The sequence below is a fragment of the Monodon monoceros genome, unplaced genomic scaffold (assembly GCF_005190385.1).
Source record: "Monodon monoceros isolate NGI ecotype Baffin Bay Population unplaced genomic scaffold, NGI_Narwhal_1 Super_Scaffold_21, whole genome shotgun sequence".
Lineage (NCBI taxonomy): Eukaryota > Metazoa > Chordata > Mammalia > Artiodactyla > Monodontidae > Monodon > Monodon monoceros.
Genome location: NW_021703778.1, coordinates 63,596,693 through 63,610,818, shown reverse-complemented (window position 1 = coordinate 63,610,818; position 14,126 = coordinate 63,596,693). Strand labels below are relative to the sequence as shown.

Here is a 14,126-nt window from a genome sequence, read left to right as displayed (position 1 = left end):
GATCTGGAAGAACAGTAGTTAGCACAGGCTGTGCTCTTGAAGCGGCTTGGCTTTCCTTCCCTCTGAGAACCTATCTTCAAGGTCAGTCTGAAGTTTGCAAGCCTGGTGGCCACTACCCCACTGGGGCAGCCTGACAGAGGGAGCAATTCAGTACCGCACAGCCATAAAATGTCCACGAGTTTAAAAAACAAAACCACAGTTGTTCTTGGGGCTGGGCTGGTTCCCCCATCCCAGTTTTAGCAGGATGTGTATGTGGCCATGAAACTCTTGGTGAGCTCTGAGGCCGTCCAGCGGGTGGTAGGGAACGTGCAGTAGGAACCCTGCACGTCAGGGCTCAGTGTCTGCAAATGGGCTTTACATGACGAGCGGGATGCACCCTCCGGGCAGAAGGGATCCCGGGGCAGGGAGTGCGAGGCAGGATCTCAGGAAGCCAAAGCTGGGCAAGGTCACTCTCCTCCTCCTCTGGATGTGATCAGTGGCCTCCTTCAGGCGGAACTGACATGAGCTATGCCGATGGCAGACGAACGGGAGATCCCAGCTTCACAGTGGACCAGGGCCTTGCCTTCCTTTTCCCGGACCCAGTCAGTGAAGCCTATTGCTCCTTGGAAGCAGGAGCGAATGTCAGCCGCGTGGCTGTCTAGCACAGGGATCCATTTGTAGTGCAGGTGGGCCGTGCAGGCCTGCGAGGTCCGCCGCCAGACACTCTGCAGGGCCGTGATCACGTGCAAGGTGGTGAGGAACCGGCACTTGGATGCTTGGTGGGTACTTTCAAGGTGGAGGAACAGAGGGATTGCACCTGGGCCGCCGTGGTCCTAAGGCGGCCGGTAGCTGATGTTGAGCACTGGTTTCCCACACTGGCTGATGAGCGCGCTCTCGTTTCAGCCTCCTCTGGTGAAATGGGTTTTACAGCCACGCAGCACTCGGGAATATTCCGAGTGGAAAGCCTCCTACCCTCGCCTGTAAGAAACACACCTGCCGGCGAGCAGGCAGGGAGGGGAGCAGCGAGGCTGGCGGGACGCACACCGCGGTCTCCTCGGCACCCCCGCCGCGCGCGCGCCCTCTGTCGGGCAGCACGAGCGCGCCGCCGAGGGGAGATCGGCGTGAAGCGAGCCGCGCACGCTCGAGGGGGCCAAGGCGTGGGGTGGGGGTGGGCGTGCGCGTGGTCCCGACCCCGCCCACGCCGCACGCAGGTGCCCAGGCCCCGTGCACGCAGGCGAGGCTCCGGGCTAGCCGGGCGTGGCTGCGCGGGCCGGCAGCTCCGCTCGCGTTTCCCGACTCGGACGCTCGGCGTTCCGCCGGCCACTCGCCGCCCCCTGGAGTCGGGCCGAGGAGTTTTGAACGGGGTCTGAGGATAACTCAATGTGCAGCGTTACAGGAAACTAAATATAAGACGTTTAACTGGAAAAGCCAGGTAAGATGGGTCATTTGACCCTTGAACCACGCGGGGGTTAGGGGCACTGACCTCCCGTGGAGTCGAAAATCCTCTCATGCTCAGTCTCTGCCTCAAAAACAGGAATTGGTAAACGACTCACCCAAGGGCTGGAAGCTCAAACAGTTTGGTTAGAATGAGGATTCAAGCTCTAGTTTTTTTGATTCCGCATAATGTGATCTCTAATTGAACGCAGGCTTTTCCCCACACTTACTTAACGTAAAGGTCTGTATAATGAAAATACAGGTGCTGTATTTGTTGGAAAAAAACTCCGTGTAAGTGGACCTGCACAGTTCAAACTGCAGTTCAAACCCATGTTACTCAAGGGTCAACTGTATTTTAGGATGGAACTCTGGCTTAGATATCAGAAGTTGTTGAGGGCTCCCTCTCAGAGGTGAGTTAAATCATCAATCAGCCATATTCTATCCCCACCCTCAATAAAGAATACAGGTTTGGAGTGTCTAGATCCGGGTCTGCTGCTGTAAGTCAGATGACTGCAATTAAGTGATAATAGTAAAAACTATACGGAATATCAGGCTGCCTAGATTCAGGGGAGTTTTGCTCCCACAAGGTCAGAAAACATGGAAAAGGCCAGGAAGCCCGCAGTCTGGGGTGTCTATTTTCTATGGATGTGTTAAACCAGTGTGGTGAGTCTTAGGTCTAGGCAGTGCTTCTCACATTTGCTCCTGTGGCCAAGTCCCTGTGAGTCACTTCTGGGGACATCACAAAATAATGACCCATTTTCCATATATAAACCAGGAGTAGCTTTATGGATGGAAAATTTTATAATCACATATGTAGCATTTTCATGCCTCACAAAGATGTATGTAAAATATTTCTAGGAAATGACATGTACAGTGGTGGCCCTTCTTGCCCTATTTTCTCCTCCTGTCCTGCAGGCTGCCCTTGCTGAGGCCAGGGAAGAGAAGGAGGCCTTTTACAATGAAACTCCCCTCTGAGCTTCATAACATATAAGGAGGTTTGCTAGTGGGTGTGAACCCTTTGCTGGGCGTATCTTTTTTTTTTTTTGGCTGCGTTGGGTCTTGGGTGCTGTGTGAGGGCTTTCTCTAGTTGCGGCGAGCGGGGTCTACTCTTCGTTGTGGTGCGCGGGCTTCTCATTGCAGTGGCTTTTGTTGCGGAACTCGGGCTCTAGGTGCGCGGGCTTCAGTAGTTGTGGCTCGTGGGCTCTGGAGCGCAGGCTCAGTGTTTGTTGCGCACGGGCTTAGTTGCTCCGCGGCACGTGGGATCTTCCCGGACCAGTACTCGAACCCATGTCCCCTGCATTAGCAGGCGGATTCTTAACCACTGCGCCACCAGGCAAGTCCCTAGAGCTTGATTGTCTTTTAACTGTCTTCTCCATTCTCACGACTTGACCATGGAGCAGAGCTGAATCTCAAAGGACAGGCATGGAGGGGTTTTAGCATGAAGGAGCAAAAGGAAAGGCAGAGCAAAAGAAGGCACAGGGGCAGGGTGGAGAGAAGGGAGAGGGAGCACATTTTTCAGGCTGCAGCCACAGGGCCAGGGACTAAAGACCCATTTGTATGGGCTGAGCCCTGGAGTCAGACTGAGCAGATTAGAGAAGAAATCTCCAAATCTCTCCCACCAGAAAGGCTTTCTGTGAGTTAGACTGTATCACTTGAACCTGGAGTAGATACCTGTTTGAATGTGTTTTGCGAACTGATATTGATGCTTGATGGGTTAAGAGTAAGACTTTGTCATTCTCTCCTCCATATTAAAGGACTCAGTGTAGAGATTTTATACATTCTGAGTTTTTCTGTTGAAATCTATTTACTACCAGGACATTTGGCAGTCAGTCTACACTGGCTAGCTCATTAAAGCAACAGTCTCTTGAGCTTACTCTGTGTCAAGCCCTGTGTTATGTGTTTGACATAGATTATGATGTTTAATTCCTCCAGCGTGCCTGGAAGTGGGTATTATGAGGCCATTTGACTGATGAGAGAGCTGAGGCTCGGCGATGTTGACTTTCCCAAAATCACGTGGCCAGTAAGAAGCGGAACCCAGATCTCTTACTCTCTTTCTCCAGCGTGGTTAGTAAACTAGCTCATCCACTGCTTCTGCAGGAGAATTTTAATAAAAATGGAAGAAAAATATATTCTTTGATTTTTTTTGTGTGTGTGTGAATTGGGAAAAGACTATCAACATTTTTAAAGTAAACTTTTAATTTTAGAACATTTTGAGATTTGCAGAGTTACTGTGAAGAAAGTAAGTGTACCTGTATCCCCACACCCAGCGTTCCCTTTTGAAAACATCTTATGATAGTATATGTTTGTTACAATGAATAAACCAACTTTGATACATTATTATTAACTAAAGTCCAGGGTTTATTCAGATTTCCTCAGTTTTCCCCTTATGTCGTTTTTCTGTTCCATGATCCTGTCTAGGATATCATGTTATATGTAGTAGTCATGTCTCCTCAGGCTCTCAGCTGTGGTAGCTCCTCAGACTTTGCTTGCTTTTGGTGACTTTGACAGTTTTGAGTTCCTCAGTTGGAATTTGTCTAATGTTCTCATCGTTAGATTGGGGTAGTATATCTTTGGAGGAAGACGACAGAAGTAAAATGCCATTTTCATCATCTTATATCAAAGGTCATCCTATCAACGTGACATCACTTAAATGCTAATGTTGATCACCTGGCTCAGGTAGTGTTTGTCAGGTTCTTGCCCTGTCAAGTTACTCCTTCCCCCATTTCCATGCTTTCCTCTGTGGGAGGAAGTGACTTAAGAAGTGGGAAGTTACCAGCTCCTTGAGGCTGGAGTATCTGTATGTTATTTGGAATTCTGCACAGTGGATTGGTCTCTTTTCCCTATTTCTTTATTTAATCATTACTTTATATCAGTATAGCCTCATGGATATTTATTTCATGCTTTGGGCTGTAATCCAACGCTACTTAATTTTCGTGCTCTAATTGTTCCAGCTTTGGCCACTGGGAGCTCTTTCAGTTGGCTCCTGTGTCCCTATGACACATCAACTTTTATTTATTTATTTTTTTTTTGAGCACTCCCTTATTTTCTGGAGCTACAAGATGCTCCAAACTCATCTTGCATATTTCCTGCTCCAGTCCTCGAATCTGCCATTTCTCTAAGCAGTCCTGGTTCCTTTCATTGGAGAATGGTGTTAGAAACCAAGATCTGGGCGTTAGGTGTGCTCATTCCTATGGGGATGGCATTGCTTCTAGGCCCTGTCAGCTGAAAGAGCAAGGAAACATTTATGTATATACTAATCTGTGTGTATACACATATCTATAAATTTTTCTATATGTAACCATCTATATCTATGTTAAGCTAAACATGAGTTCATACTGGTATCTCCAACTCCAATCTACTACTGCATGGCTCGTTCTAGCCTTCTCCCCTTCTTTATCTGTAAATTCCCACTCCAACAGTGAGGAACCTGCTTCCTGCCATCTGCCATCCATTTACTTAATTGTTCAGTTCCGGTATATATGTACAGCCATATCAGAACTGTTAACCCATATCCCCAAGGAAAACAACTTTATCAGCTAGAGTATAGTGCTGTGTGCAGTTACTTTCTTCTTTGGTGTTTCAGATTCTCCTCATTTCCAGAGTTACTTAGGCTAGCACTATTCTCCCCCCCATCCCCTTTAATAAGGTTGTTTCACACATTTGTAATACAGTTGGGTTGTTTGTCATATTTTTTATTCCATTCTGGGATCTCCGAAATCGTTTTTTTCTAGTTTGCATGTACTTTACAGTATCACACAGAATCACCACCCCCAAAAATCCTCTGCACTTCACCTACTCAACTTCACCCCCTGCAAGTACTGGCAACCAGTGATCTGTTTACCACCTTTATAATTTTGCCTTTCCAGAATGTCATATAATTGGAACCATACAGTAGGCAGCTTTCCCAGACTGACTTCTTTCGTTTAGCAATATGCATTTAAGATTCATCCATAGTTTTTAGTGACTTGATAGCTTGTTTCTTTTTATCAAATGGGCAATGCTTCATTGTCTGCAGGTAGCACAGTTTGTTTATCCATCCACCTATTACAGGATATGTTGGTTGCTTCCAGGTTTTGGCAGTTAGGAGTATAGCTGTGCAGACGTCTGTGGGGACATAAGTTTCAGCTCATTTGGGTAAATACTTAGGAATACAATTACTGAGTCAGGTGGTAAGACTATGTTTCGTTTTGTAAGAAACTGCCACACTGTCTTTCAGAGCGGTGTACCATTTTGTGTTCCCATCAGTACCGAGTGAGTCTTCCTGTGCTCTGCAGTCAACGTTTGGTATTGTCGGTTTTTTTGGATGTTGTCATTCTGATAGTCTTTTTTTCAATTTTTATTTTTTTAAACATCTTTATTGGAGTATAACTGCTTTACAATGGTGTGTTAGTTTCTGCTTGATAACAAAGCGAATCAGCTCTACATATACATATATCCCCGTATCTCTTCCCTCGCGTCTCCCTCCCTCCCACCCTCCCTATCCCACCCCTCTAGGTGGTCACAAAGCACCCAGCTGATCTCCCTGTGCAATGCGGCTGCTTCCATTCTGATAGTCTTGTAGTGGTATCTTGTTCTTTTCACTTGCAAATCCCTAATGACACGTGGTGTTGAGCACCTTTTCATCTGCTTCTTTGCCATCTGTATCTTCTTCTGTGAGGTGTCTGCTCAGATCTTTTGACTTCTTCTAGTTCTTTTTAAAAAATTGTTGACTTTAAGAGTTCTTTCATATTTTGGATATAAGCCCTTTACCAGGTATGTGTTCTGCAAATATTTTCTTCCAATCCGTGGCTTAGCTTTTCATTTTCTTAACAGTATCTTTCACAGAGCAGAAGTTTTAATGTTAATGAAGTCCAACCTATTTTTTTCTTTCATAGATTGAGCTGTTAGTATTGTATATAAAAACTCATCGCCAAACCCAAGGTCACGTAGATTTTCTCCTGTGTTTTCTTTTTAAAATATTTATTTATTTGGCTGCGCTGGGTCTTACTTGCGGCACAGGGCATCTTTATTTATTTATTTCAAGTCTTTATTGAATTTGTTACAGTGTTGCTTCTGCTTTATATTTTGTATTTTTGGCCAGGAGGGATGTGGGATCTTACTCCCCAACCAGGGATCAAACCCACACCCCCTGCATTAGAAGGCGAAGTCTTAACCACTGGACCACCAGGGAAGTCCCACACGGGATCCTTAATTGCTGCATGCATGCAGGATCTAATTCCCTGAGCAGGGATTGAACCCAGGCCCCCTGCACCACCAGGGAAATCCCCTCCCATGTTTTCTTTAAGAAGTTTTTAGAGCTTTTCATTTTATATTGAGGCCTACAATCCATTCTGAGTTCATTTTTGTGTGAGGTGTAAGGTCTGTGTGTGGGTTCATCTTTTTAAATTTAGGCATTCAGCACCATTTGTTAAAAAGCCAGCATTAATTTTTTTTTGTTTGTATATCTTTATTGAACTGTAGTTGATTTACAATATTAGTTTCAGATACACAGCATAGTGATTCAATATTTTTACAGATTATGCTCTGTTTAAAGTTATTACAAAATAATGGATATATTTCATTGTACGATATATCCTTGTGCTGTACGATATATCCTTGTTTCTTATTTATTTTAAAAATAGTTTATTGCCGATGCAGGGGACACGGGTTCGTGCCCCGGTCTGGGAGGATCCCACATGCCGCGGAGCGGCTGGGCCCGTGAGCCATGGCCGCTGAGCCTGCGCATCCGGAGCCTGTGCTCCACAGCGGGAGAGGCCACAGCAGTGAGAGGCCCGTGTACTGCAAAAAAAAAAAAAAAAAAAAATAGTTTATAAATATGTAACAGTTTGTATCTCTTTATCCCCTACCCCTATCCTGCCCCTTCCCCTTCTCTCTCCCCACTGGTAACTACTAGTTCTCTAAATCTGTCTTTTTCTGTTTTGTTATATATATTCGTTTTATTTTTTAGATTCCACATATAAGTGATAACATAGAGTATGTCTTTCTCTGTCTGACTTATTTCACTAAGCATAAGACCCTCTAGGTCTCTCCACACTGTTGCAAGTGGCAGAATTTCATTGTTTTTATGGCCGAATAATATTCCATTGTATATATATGCCACATCTTCTTTATCCATTCATCTGTTGGTGGACACTTGGGTTGCTTCCATATCTTGGTTATTGAATGCTGCTATGAGCATGGGGTACATGTATCTTTTTGAGTTAGTGTTTTCACTTTTTTCAAATGTATACCCAGGAGTGGATTTGCTGGAGAATATGGTAGTTCTATTTTTAGTTTTTTTAGTAACCTCTATACTGTTTTCTGTAGTGGCTGCACCAAGTTACATTCCCACCAGCAGTGTTCAAGAGTTCCCTTTTCTCCACATCCTCTCCAACATTTATTATTTGTAGACATTTTGATGTTAGCCATTCTGACAGGTGTGAGGTGATACCTCATTGTGGTTTTCATTTGCATTTCTCTAATAATTAGTGATGTTGAGCATCTTCTCATGTGCCTGTTAGCCATCTGTATGTCTTCTTTGAAAAAAGTCTATTCAGGTCTTCTGCCCATTTTAAAATCGGATTTTTTTGGTTAATGAGTTGTATGTGCTGTTTATACTGGGTTGGTCAAAAGGTTCATTCGGGTTTTTCCGTATTGGGTTGGCCAAAAAGTTGGTTCGGGATTTTCCGTAAGATCTTACTGAAAAAGCCAAACGAACTTTTTGGCCAACTCAGTATTTTGGATATTCACCCACTATGGGTCATATGATTTCCTAATATCTTCTCCCATTCAGTAGGTTGTCTTTTCATTTCGTTGATGGTTTCCTTTGCTGTGCAAAAGCTGAGTGAAGTAACTTTTGTATTACTGACATCTTTTAATTCAGCAGATAAACTTTAATCTCATAATAAGTACTTCCTTTTCAGACAGAAAAGATCATTCTAAATGGGTTTACTTTGTTTGGTATCTATTAAATGTTGATTTAACATTCTTAATTGCAATTATGCATTGGTTTGCTTGGTATCTTTTTAAAGTTCTTTGATTAAGGGTCAGTACAGCGTGGTCTTTCACATACCAAGGCCATTGAGTCCTATTAGAAGGGTAAATTGTATAGTGAAATGTTTCACTGTGTGCAAATCTCAGCTGTGTGTTAGTTAAGTAAAAGCACATTGGCTTTGATCACCACTGGATCAATTACTTATAACGTAAAAGTGATGGCTAAACAATGGGTGCATACTTAGAATTCCAAATGTAGCTCTGGGAGTAAAAGGGAAGAAGAAAATTGTTCCTTGATAATCACAAATAATGTTGCCTTTAAAATATTCTAAAATGGTTTCGTCATAGAGATGTTAATGGTTGACTAAGTCCTGGCCACGCAAAGTGTGGTCTTCAGACAGGAGCACCAGAATCATCTGGGAGCTTGTTAGGAATGCAGAATCAGGTCCTGCCCCAAACCTATTGAATCAGAATCTGCAGTTGAGCAGGATCCCCAAGATGATTTGTATGCACATTAAAGCTTGCAAAGCTTTTTATTGGCAGAACGTTTCTGTCTGGTTCGTGGAACTAGAGTGCTGTGGAAGTGAGCTTTGAGAGTTCCGGCCCAGGCACTGAGGTCTTATAACCTCCATGTATCATTTTCCTTTTGCCCATCATTCCTGCCAAATCAGATGTTATCTGCCACCTACTAAAGAGAACTACAAAGACTTTGTTATTTCAGCAGCACAGGAGACGGAGTGCTGCGTGTGTATGTGTCAAAGATAGTAAAGTCCCTTCAGAAGGGAATTTGTGGAGCAAGGCACTGTAGTTGGAGAGCCTTTATTTTGGCCTGAAGATAGAAAAGTGTTAAGATGGAAGAGAGTCTTTAACATACTTTTGAAACAGAACTCACCTTTAAGAAAAAATATGTGGTACGTACACACACACACACACACACACATACACACTCTCTCTCTGTCTCTGTCTCTGTCTCTGTCTCTGTCTCTCTCTGTCTCTGCCTCTGTCTCTGTCTCTCTCTCTCTCTGTCTCTCTGTCTGTCTCTCTGTCTCTCTGTGTCTCTCTCTCTCTCTCTCTCTCTCTCTGTCCCAAGGCCTGCCATTCCCTCAGAGCATCAACACCTGTTTTCAGGCCTTTCTGTCCTCCATCATCGCATTCCTCAGGGAAGGGGTGGGGGGCAGATTTTCACAACTGTGATGCCTGTTACAACATTAAACGTGACATTGTATGGGGTTAGCTACATATCCCATTTATTCTTAGACTGTGTGGAGAATCAATTTTTTTTTTTTTTTTTTTTTGCTTACCATGAATTAAAAATAAAGAAGAGTGCCATCTTGTGGGCATCTCTGTTACTACCACAACCGCATCAGATCTTGGTGGAAGTCCATCAACCCCAGAGAGAACCGTTCTGCTATGTACACATCTATATGTAATGTATCATCAGCCGGGGGCAACTGATCAAGGACCTCTCTTCAGTTCTTTTACTTACAATGAATCATTCTATGGGCTTTTATTTTCATAAGTGACTAATAACCTATAAAGTGAATCATGGAGGAGTACTAACGTTGGCATTTATGACAAAAAATGGCACATTATCAGTTCCCTTACATACTCTAATTCCATTTTGTATAAGAAGTTTGACGGATAAGCCCCACAGTACATGAGCCCACATGGAATGGGAATTCAGGAAACTTCTGGGGAGGATGTTTTTATTCTGTGTTGTATTGAATTTGGTCGTGGTTTTCAATGGCTGCTAGTCTTGTTTTAAAGAATTTCGTTGTCATTTATTTCTCATTGGGAGGAGAGAATGAGGACAGACCACTCAGTAGCAGGAAAGAAGTTTTAGTAGCAGTTCAGGGATCACTGAGCTAGAAGATTGTGGATCACAGGCCTCCACAGGGAATTGGATGCCAGGATGCTCTTCGGCAAGACGGGGCCAAGGAGGATGGGTCATGCTAGTTAGTATAGCTGGGAGACTCCCTTCTAATCCTGGGTTTGCTGCTTTTTACCAGGAGACTTCGGGCAAGTCCCTACACCTCATTGGGCTTTGTTTTTTTTAATCTGTAAAGTGACAAATTTGCAATATATGATCTCCAGGCTCCCCTCAAGACCTAAAATTTGATGTATGAAAGAGAGGGTCTCCTTTCTCAATCCTTCTTAACAGAGGTTTCCTGGTCAAAGGCAGGATTTATTATAAAGATCCTTATTTTCAGTGAAACTTCTAGGTAGAACATTCTGAAGCCATAGAAATGGTTTATATTTTACATAGTTAACGAATTATGGAAATACTTGAATGTAATTACTCCCTTCGCTATTTTTTCCCTCATTTTGAATTCCTGCAGCTCTACTGGAGTGGGTATCACAAAAAAGCTACACTTACTTCCACTCAAAGAATGAGGCAGCTGGGCCCCTGGTCCACTGGGGATATATATTTTCCTTGTAGATGGGTGCAGTCAACATCACAGCATTTTAAGACGTCTCAGGCCGTGTTGGGTGACATTATCCACCCAGCCTGCAGCTGCTTTGTCCACCTCATGCTGTCAGTATCTGCCAGGGGTGCTGATGCTAGGGTCTATGGTCAGCTGAAGGACATTTGGGGATGGGTGCCATTTCATGTAGAAGAGTTTGTCTGTTCCCAAATCACTAGGAACATTGTGTTTAATTGGTGCATGTGTATGTTAAGAGATCTTGTACATTTAAGAATTCTCATACTTTCCTGTTCACTCGAGTGAATGCATTGTAAGTTGTTTTTGGGGAAGAGGAGAAGATCCAAAACCCAACAGAATATTAGAAAGTTCACTCCCAACTTGCAGCTTATTTTTGTCAGAATTATGCTACTGTGGATTGTTGAACTTGTTCTTTAAAAAAATGCGGAACAGAAATTGTGTTGATGACGTTTGACCACAAGAGGGCGGTCTAACAAAACACCGCAGCTCAAAAATCGACATCTGCTTCCTCCAATGTTTACCTGCTACAATTTCTGCCTCGTCTTATGACATAAAGCTCAGTGTCACAAATATTGTTTCAAACTTCATAAAAAGATTTTTTTTTTAAAGACTGTTGGGAACCTGGGAAGTGAATCCTAAGCAGAAGTTCAACTGCTTGTTTAGTTGGAGGTGCTTTATAATTCCTCCATCAATTTCCGAAAAAAGGCAGAGTTTAAAAACCTTTGCTTTCTTTAACAGACCAAACAATACAAATCAAAACACTTTAGGAACATTTGCATTTTCAAAGTAGAGCTTTTATGGATTATCTTCCTAAGAATTCTAACTCTAGATATATGATTAAAAAACAAAACAAACAACTCGTTCTCTAAGCTAAATACAACTGTTAGAGAAAAATGCTGTGTTATCTCTTCCAGGATACAGATACTTGAAAAAGAAAGTGGGGGAAAGGCTATGTGATAATCTCTGAAGTAAATTAAAGCACCCGGACTGTGTTTCCCTAGAAGGATTATTATTCAGATAATACTTGAGGGGGTAATTGCCAAAAATGAATATCCTTTAAACAATCTTTACTGATAGTAAAATAATTAGAAAAATTTATGTGCATCTTTGCTATTATTAATGTGGCTTTGCTTAAAGGAGATTCAGTTGGTTATGCATGGATATTACAAGAATCTCCCTCCCCCGCTTCTCAGATGACATGTTTATACTCAGGCAGCACTTCTAAATGTTTAATAGAGACGAAGAGATTCCATTTAATTAGGCAGAATGACTTGTTTATGTGCAGGTTATGTATTTACGAGCTCTAATGAAGAACGGAAAATATCTATTGAACGGCCTTTGAAGTTTCACTGGTTTAAGGATAATTGTAAACCCAGCTCGGTGGAAATAGCATCTCAGTCAATCAGATGATTGGAGAGTCAAGCATACAGAGTTAAATCTAGGTAAAATAACTGCACAAATCGAGTGTCGATCAGTGTTCAAAGGATTTTTTTCCTCTCCCAAATCAAAGCTCTTCCATCTTACACTTGACTGGAATCTTGAAACTGGGTTATAGGAAAAAATGGTGAAGAAGTAACAAGATCTTTTTTCTTTCTTAAAAAATACCCCTACCATTTATATAAAACCTTTTGCCTTTTTCAGTTTTTACTTCCTGTATTCTGTGCGGCCTATTTTACTTGCGAACTAGGTAAGATAAACATGTTACTGTCAAAAGCATTTTTTTCACATTCATAAATCCTTTCCGAAAATGAGAAGTTAATTTTTTCTTAATCTCTGACCTAAGGTAAAAATCCCAAATATTTGCGTGCCTCAGATGTGCCGCAAAAAGGCCACCTAAATTAATGAGGTTTCGTGAATTGGTGTATAGAAATGAATTACAAAGCTTAAGAAGTCGAAGAGATTTCTCATGATGTTTAAAGCAGTATTAACGATCGCATGGAATGAGATATCAAGCTTTGTGTTATTACTATAGGATTAGCTTTTAGTTCCTGAAAGCTCGTCTATTTATGGGTATATAGGATGGAATTAAACTTTGAAAAGGTTAATTTTTTTTTTAAAAAGTGTTCTGTAGAAGGTTTATTTCCTATCACCTTTTATTAAGTTTCTCTTTGAATTGTAGTTGCAATCTGCATTTGGAGTGGGTCCAGGAAGCTTGCATAATAATCTAATCCCTGGTGGAGCCTCTCTTAGGGGAGGGAGTGGGATAAATGAACTGGTACTTACAGGTTCCTGACAATATATTCATCTTGATATGATTGCAGCCGATGGCTTGTAGCAAGGCGACTCCTAGGACTTGCGTTTGCTGTCTTTAGGGTATGTTATAATTTCAGTGTGGAAAACAAAACCCCAGCGTACAAGAGAAAGAAAAACATCCCTAATCGAAAAATAGTACCTGAAATACAGATATATATATATATATACACACACTGAGCATTTACTCCATCCCAAGTACTTTACTAAGATTTCTTTTTGATATTGGAGTATATTTGATTTACAGTGTTATGTTAGTTTCAGGTGTACAGCAAAGTGATTTAGTTAGACGTATACATACATTTATTCTTTTCTGGATTATTGAAAAATATTTGTTGAGAGCAAAACATTTGTCTTGTTGCAGGGAGAATGGAGAGTAGAGAATAAAAGACTAAAGAAGATGGAAAAAGAAACCATTGCCCTTTGCTTTTAGCTCACGACCATAGTGAAGGCTCTCAAACATTTTAGCAGTTAATTGCACATCCGTTTTCTTTCTTCTGTGTACTTGTCTAGTTTATTTTCATAAGAAAATTCTGCTCCTCTTGTCTGGAGCCAGCATTATGTAGCTGAAATCTTGGATGCTGTGGGTTTAAGATCAAACAGGACCTAATCAGGTGGGATTTGTTTTCTTATTGATCTTTTTATTGCTTGGGTCCCGCTGACAAGCTGCGAAATGTTGGGGAGGAATTAGGGCTGCAGCTCTTCAGAGAAATGTGTCCTGGCTGGAGCTCCACCTGAACATGGGCGAGCAAAAGATGGCAGACAGCTCCGAAGGAGGGGCTTAGGGCTTGCAGAGGGGAAGTGGGTTATGCCGGCAGCATAAACGTTAAAAGTGGAAGATGCTAGCTGATGTATTTGTGTTTATTGTCTATTCGGTTCTGGTAGGTTGGCTGATGCCCTTTAGAGTTGACCATCATACCTAATTCAGGCCTAACTTAAGCAACAAAAGTCTCCCGACTTTGTGGGAGACACTGGGAAGGACAGGATACCATCCCCATAAGAGAAAAGCAAAGGACGTGGGTACTTTTTAAGAAAAGTTCCTGGGCT

General features: G+C 42.4%; 1 pseudogene; it reads right to left on the bottom strand.

Annotated features, from left to right (window-relative positions):
• Positions 1-236: 236 nt before the first annotated feature.
• The window catches only part of LOC114903835, a 179,274-nt pseudogene continuing 165,384 nt past the window's right edge, over positions 237-14,126 (bottom strand).